Here is an 8,005-nt window from a genome sequence, read left to right as displayed (position 1 = left end):
GACATTATTTAAAATTCACGTATTTGCCCCATAAAAAGGAATCAAAACTCGCACGTGAGAAAATGTGAATAACACAATTTAAGATTTTAGATCAAAACACTTCTCCATTATGTAATTAACATCTCACACCTCCATATAACCTCCTCCGTGATCTTTCTCCACGATCCTCTTCTCCCATGATCTCAATAGGTCATGTTTATTTCAACCTTATGCAACCACTCTCTATGTAATGGCATAAATAAAGGCATTAGATGTTTTGTATGACACTTAGAAGAGTATAAGAAAATCTCTACACTTTTATCTCTTTATTTGCTTTATCTACATTTCTTGTTTCCTCTTACTACATTTCTTGTTTCCTCTTATTTCACAACACATTACTAATGTAATTAGGCGCATATTAGTGTAACCCAAATTGCACCGATATATAATTGTGGCGAAATCAAGAATTTTGGTAAGAAATTCAATAAAAAATACAAGAATCACTACTAGAAAATAGGCTTATGGCAACACCGATAAAACCGTTGCTATAGATATATAGCAACGGTTTAACGTGCGTTCCATCTGCTCGCGTGCCAATATATCTATGGCAACGGTTTCTGCAACGGTTGGTAAAACTCGTTGCTATAGCCATATCTACAGCAACGGTTGTTCCTCTTTCTGATGCAACGAGTTTTTTGTGTGTATTTGGAACGGTTTCCAACCGTCCCCATATCCCTTTAAGCAACGACTTTTGAGGATATTGCAACGGTTTCGTAGAGGTTATTGCAACAGGCTTTTCCTTTATTGCAACGGTCTTTTTGTATGTACAAAAATCCAGTGCAATTATTTGGAACAGCCTATTGCAATGGTTTATCTGAAATAGTAGCCCTGGTTATAAATTGATATATATATATATATATATATATATATATATATATATATATATATATATATATATATATATAATACATTACAAATTACATAAATCAGAAAACACAATTTTTCATAATCCAAAATATCCAACATTCCTAATCCAACATATATAACTGTAAAACCAAAATGTTCAACCCAAAATGCATAATTAAGTTTTACATTTCAAGATTTAGGATAAGTTTCAAAATGTTCGATAGCAAAAAGATTCTTAGAACATGTAGAAAGCTTCATAAAAGATCTTCTCAAGTAAGATCAACGTCTTCACTGTCTCCTTCCCTTTCTTCATTTTTGACACCTACAAAAGAGAATAAATAATGTCACTACCCTTCAAATGCACGCGCACATAATACAAAGATAAAACTTATTATAAACAGATACCAATTTTGAAAAGGGACAGGGACTGAATAACTAACTCCTTGAGGTTTGAACAAATCTAAACTTGAAACAAACATGGGTAATGGGATATGAAGAGGTACATCATAGTATGCTGCTTAGTTGCACAAAGGCTGGACAGCTTGTGCAAATAAGGTTGTTGTTGGTGGATGGCTGTTGTGATGGTATCAGAAGCATGTATAACTTGGTATTATTGCTATTGCATCTCAACAGGTCTGGACAACAATGCAAGATATAGCAGAGACAACATACAAGGACACAAGACAAGGCCATACATGCAAGACTCCTGCTGGTTTTTTCAAAGAAAGATTGCAGCAACTGGTAGCAGTTCAGCACTATTGCTGGTTTTTTGCATTGCTGCCAATTTGTGCACCAAAGGGACCAGACTTGGGACACATACAAAATTTCAGCAGGTGCAGCAGATTAACAATAGAATTGCACTTCAAAGAAACAATTTTCTTAGCAAGATTGGTCAAAAACTGGTTTATTATTCAGAATAGTAGATTATTGGGGCTGATGTTATAACAGTTGATGTAATTCTATTTCCATCACCTGCTGGAATGTGTGGATTTTTGTAGTTACACAAGTTCACTTTATCATTCTAATTAGGCTATATCTGTTTCCTCCAGTAATTTAGCATTTTTGATAGAAAAGATCTGTTATTTTTTTCCTTTTTTTTTCCTTTAAGCCCCAGGTTTTAAATGTTTGTATGGGAAGGTGGGATTTTGAACCCAACACCTTAATGACTTTGATAAAATGGAGCAAATGGCTTATCTGAGCTAAGATTTACCCATTTCGTATCTTCTTTAAATGTTATAACAGCAAAATAAGCAAGCAGGTATTAAAGTTACCAGTTTCAAAAAAAAAAAAAAAAAAAAAAAAAAGCAACCAGGTATTGTAAAGATGAACTATTTAATAAAAAATTTCATGGCTCAAAAGATGTATTGTAGCTTTCTCACTTAAAACTAAGTATTCCTATATCATGGAATCACCTAATCGCCAAAAAATTGAAAAATCTTGACAAAGTGAAAGTAGTCAATCCTCTATCATGAACTGGCCTTCAATCTTATCTTCTAAGCACAGAACAGTCGCAACACTAGTTGAAACCAATTAAAGATGAAGATACAATAAGCATTGAAGTATTTAATACTTGTTCCAGTATCAGCAGCATTAAGTTTCCAGAGACTACATGTCAAAAACTTATTTTCAACTTAGCTTAAAGAATTTTTAACAGCGAGACTTTGCATTTTTTTTAAGACTTTTTGCATCACACAGAGGAACCATACTTGATATAAAAGAACTTAAATGCGATCCACATTTGACTCAAAAAATTGTTATCAACAACAGCTATTTCAAAATAATGAGTATATTGAAAACATGGAAGGCGAAATATGGACCATACTAAGTCCTATTTCATACTAACGAGAGAAGGTAAATAAATTTGGACTCCTTAGAGACAACCTCATGCTTTCACACAAAAAAAAGGTTAACTATCTAACTCAACCCGGATTAAACTTAAGCTAAATTGTATGAACTAGAAAGGGAAGCTAACACCTCGACACACATCATTAAACATGAACTGTTTTGAAACATGATTAAGGTAATAACTTAGTTTATCTACTGCCTAAGTCACACGAAAACACATAATGAAATTTAATATGGGGATGGGGGTACTAAAAGTAAGCATTCAACTCACAATCTTTCACATATAGTAATAAAACCAGTTAACCAACGAAACCAGTATATAAATCGATGTCGAACAAATTTGGAAGAGCAGCAAAATGTTAAAGAAATTACCTTTTGACGAGCAACGAATTGAGGCATTTGAGAGTTGAGAATGCTTCGAGCTTTCACCGTTGATAACGAGTTTATGACAAGAATAAACGAACACAAATGAGAAGCAAAAGAAAAAGAAATTCTAAGAGCAAAGAAAAGCTGATTTCTGATAGATTCTTGACAGCAAAAATCGAGTCTCAAATGGTTACCCAGAGCTCATTTTATACAAGAAAATCAGAATAATCCAACATTAAACATAACATTAACTTCGGGAAACAGTAAAGCTCACACCTTTCCATGAGATATTTACTAAATCGAAGTAATTCCACCCATTTCTTATCTTCTTTAAATGTTATAACAGCAAAGTAAGCAAGCAGGTATCGAAGTTATCAGTTTCAAAAAAAAAAAAAAAAAGCAACCAGGTATTGTAAAGATGAACTATTTAATAAAAAATTTCATGGCACAAAAGATGTATTGTAGCTTTCTCACTTAAAATTAAGTATTCCTATATCCTGGAATTACCTAATTGCCAAAAACTGAAAAATCTTGACAAAGTGAAAGGAACCAATCCTCTATCATGAACTGGCCTTCAATTTTATCTTCTACGCACAGAACAGTAGCAACACTACTTGAAACCAATTAAAGATGCAGATACAATGAGCATTGAAGTACTTAATACTTGTTCCAGTATGAGCAGCATTAAGTCTCCAGCGACTACATATCAATAACTTATTTTTCAACTTAGCTTAAAGAATTTTTAACAGCGAGACTTTGCATTTTTTGAACACTTTTTGCATCAAACAGAGGAACCATACTTGATATAAAAGAACTTAAATGCGATCAACCTTCGACTCAAAAGTTGTTATCAAGAACAACTATTTCAAAATAATGACTATATTCAGAACATTGACAGCGAAATGTGGACCATACTTAGTTTTAAGTGAGAAAGCTACAATACAACCTCACAGCATGAGATTTCTCTGTATCATGAAAACACATCACATCCCCACTAGTCGCGATCATGATCTTTAAGCTGCTTCTATATCTGCAGGGGAACAAAAAGGAAAAATTAAAACCGGTTAAGAGAAAAGAAGTAATTATAAGATATATTGCATAGATAAGTCAGATACATACATTTACAAGGTGTAAAGACAGGGAGATGATTGACAGGTGTTCTGTTTGATTCTACCAGCAAAGAAACAAAAGTTTGAATATTCTCATAGGCACGGTTCCTGGAGCTACACATTGGGATTTGACGAGTGATCATCTTTCCAACCTTTCGTAAGCAAATCATAGTTGATTGATGCAAGCTGAGACAGATTCTGTTGAAGAAAATTAGATTTTAAAATCCAATACCATCAACTTTTTTGAGTACCGAATAAAGTATCACATGTAATTAAAGAGTAGTAAAATCTGGTTAACCAAAGCAGAAAACAAATGAGAGAACAAAGTTAGAGGATGCTGAAATGTTATAAGTTCTTTATTAGAGCTAACAAACTTAGTAATCTCCTAATCATAAGCAACAAACTGTAGCACAAAGGTAAAAGGAAGATCAAAGTGGATCCAGAAAACATTGAAACAGTATGTCATCCTGTTAAAGTGATTTAAGAATGCAAGGCCAACAGCTGCAACTGCAGACAGCCATAACCTGACAATTTTCATGTATTCACTCAAGCCTTAAAGTGTTGCAGTTCTAACTGATGTGGCATCTTCATCCCGATAACATCCACCCATCAAAAGTAGACAATCATGAATAAAATGTTATAAAACAAGAAACTACCTTAAATGAGAAGTTATTGAAAGGATAGTTGACAGAAGAGCCTGACTCAAATTCTACAATACCAGCATATTGATCACCCTGCACAGAGTCCGGAACCAAAATAACCCCAAAAAAAAGGGTATGAACCAAAATACCCCAGAAAAAAAAACGGGTACAAAAGTACCTTTAACGCATGAAAATCATGTGTTAAAGGACTTAACACAGACGGAGCCGTTAAGTCCTTTAACGCATGATTTTCATGCGTTAAAGGTGTTCCTTTTTTTGTCAAATTTTTTGATGACCTTTAATGCATGATTTTCATGCGTTAAAGGTTTATCCTTTTTAAAAAAAAAAAATCTTTCTTTCTTTTCTTTCTTTCTTCCTTTCTTTCACACTTTTTTACATACTTTAGACATAGAAATCATGCTTCGAGACTCCAAAACTTGAATATTTTATATAGAACCCTATTTATTTTTGTGCGATTAATAAGGTAGGCTCAACACATCAAGGATACACAAAACTTCGGATTGTCGTTTTAGTGGTTGAAAAGTGCTCGAAATCCATTTTTGTTTGAAGACTTGTTGTCATTAGCTTTAAGTTATTTATGTTTTAGGGTTACACGTTATTTTTATATTAATGCGTAACTTTATTTTTAGTGATTATAACTTTATTTTTATAATCAATTAACAAAATATCAATTCATGATCAATTATTTATGTGTATTTTTTGTTTTTGCGTTATACCCTTCAACACCCAACTAATTGGAGTCCGCAACTTAAATAACTTCAAAAGTGGGTTTGGGTACCAAAATAATCCATTAACGAATAACGAACAATAAGTTAAATCCTGAATAACGAATAATAAACTAAATCCTGAATAACGAACGATAAACTAAATCCTGAATAACAAACGATAAGCTAAATCCTTAGTTTTAGATTGAACATCATTAACAGAATTTCTGAAAAGGATTAGTTAGTTAACATAATTTTTTGATGAAGGATTAGTTAGTTAATATAAAATTTTGTTCGTTATTACTTTAACTAGATGAGTTAAGTAAATTATAATCGACAATACAATATCATGGATTATTCAAAATAACTAATTAAATCCTCCATAACTTATCCTAGTTAAGTAAGTTCTAATTAGAGATTTTTTTTAGTTAATTTCAAGAATAATGAATAATTTAGTATTTACAAATACGACACCTCCATGAATCTCCGTTAATTATTTGTTAATTATGGCATTGTTAATATTTGTTAATTATGTCATTGTTAATATATTTATTTCTGAAATTGTTTTTCCCATGTTATTTACTTGTTTATCCCATGTCAATCGTTAAATAAATTAGTTCATTTTTTTACTAATAATATCTTCTCAACGCTCCCGCTGGGGTTTATTCCCTGGTGGATGAGATTAAAAAAAGTCAAAAGCCAAAGGCTTTACCACCATGTCAAGTTGGTTAAAGTAACAATGTAGACACTTTTTATTATTTTGTATGTTCACTAATGCTATCTAACTTGTTTTCTTAAATTGAATTTGGAACCTTGAAATTGACATTGAAAACATCGTTATCACGGGATTACGGGATTATGGAATTGAAATATATTTTTCGCCATTAGATTTAAAAAAGAAATAAATGAAAATTGCACACTAATTTGGGGGAAAATTGAAATTGAATGGGATAACTGACGTTTTTCAAAAATTTGGGGCGACCGAACAGCCTTGCGGCAGTTCAGACGCATAAATCTGGAAAAAATACCCAAAATAAAAAAAAAATCGCATCAAATGGACATCCGAGCACAAATTTATGACCATTTAAAATTTCACCAACTTACAAATAAATTAGTGCGCAAAACGTTTTTTAATGGGTTATTTTGGTACCCAAATCCACTTTTTGGGTTATTTAAGTTGCAGACTCCAATTAGTTGGGGGTTGAAGGGTATAACGCAAAAGAAAATAAAAAATTACACATAAATAATTGATCATGAATTGATATTTTGTTAATTGATTATAAAAATAAAGTTATAATCACTAAAAATAAAGTTACGCATTAATATAAAAATAATGTGTAACCCTAAAACATAAATAACTTAAAGCTAATGACAACAAGTCTTCAAACAAAAATGGATTTCGAGCACTTTTCAACCACTAAAACGACAATCCGAAGTTTTGTGTATCCTTGATGTGTTGAGCCTACCTTATTAATCGCACAAAAATAAATAGGGTTCTATATAAAATATTCAAGTTTTGGAGTCTCGAAGCATGATTAATCTATGTCTAAAGTATGTAAAAAAGTGTGAAAGAAAGGAAGAAAGAAAGAAAGAAAGAAAGAAAGAAAAGAAACAAATTTAAAACCTTTAACGCATGAAAATCATGCGTTAAATGTTATCAAAATATTTGACAAAAAAGGGACACCTTTAACGCATGAAAATCATGCGTTAAAGGACTTAACGGCTCCGTCTGCGTTAAGTCCTTTAACGCATGATTTTCATGCGTTAAAGGTACTTTTGTACCCGTTTTTTTTTCTGGGGTATTTTGGTTCATACCCTTTTTTTGGGGGTTATTTTGGTTCCGGACTCCCCTGCACATTATTTCATCAAAATTAAACCTACGTAATGAAAACTCAAGAGAGATCAAGACACGTTGAGACTTAACATGCCAGTCCTTTATTTTTATTTTTTTTAATTTATTTTGTGGGTGATAACCAACACACCTGTTCATCTTGGCGATTATCTAGACAGCTACTACTACCACTAACACTGCCATCATCACTAGAATCCTCATATTCACTGGCTGCATATACTTGTTCATCTGAAGGATTCCAAGAGAAACGACTTGTGAAGTAACTAGTATCCGTTGCACCTTCTGATGCAGGCACGAATGCAGCCTGAGAAAAAGTACAAGCATTGATGCAACACGAATCAGTAGAAAAATATTTGATTGACCCATCTACTAATACAACTACGACAAATGAGAACTGGCTAAAAGCTGAAGGTTCTTGGAAAACGAACTTGCCAACTGAAAACTAAGAAGATGAAAATGGGCCTTTAAATAACAACCAGTATAAAATTCAATTACCAACGAAGCCAATATAAAATTCAATATCAAACAGAATTGTAAGAGCTACAAAATATTATTGAAATTACCTTTCGACGAGCAACGAAT

At 32.4% G+C, this 8,005-nt stretch overlaps 1 long non-coding RNA gene across 2 annotated transcripts; it reads right to left on the bottom strand.

The window, feature by feature from the left end:
- Positions 1-1,053: 1,053 nt before the first annotated feature.
- LOC132619304 (uncharacterized) lies at positions 1,054-7,789 on the bottom strand. Of its 2 annotated transcripts, XR_009574664.1 has the most exons (6): positions 7,554-7,780; positions 4,862-4,939; positions 4,216-4,403; positions 4,012-4,126; positions 3,103-3,152; positions 1,054-1,207 (listed from the first exon to the last, which is right to left on the bottom strand). It is a non-coding gene; the product is annotated as an uncharacterized LOC132619304 (long non-coding RNA). The 2 variants fall into 2 exon arrangements; XR_009574663.1 differs by having other exon boundaries at positions 3,103-4,126; positions 7,554-7,789.
- Between the last annotated feature and the right edge of the window lie 216 nt (positions 7,790-8,005).

This window comes from Lycium barbarum, chromosome 11 (assembly GCF_019175385.1).
Source record: "Lycium barbarum isolate Lr01 chromosome 11, ASM1917538v2, whole genome shotgun sequence".
NCBI classification, from domain to species: domain Eukaryota; kingdom Viridiplantae; phylum Streptophyta; class Magnoliopsida; order Solanales; family Solanaceae; genus Lycium; species Lycium barbarum.
Note: the sequence above shows the minus strand (reverse complement) of the source record. Positions and strands in the feature narration are given on the sequence as shown.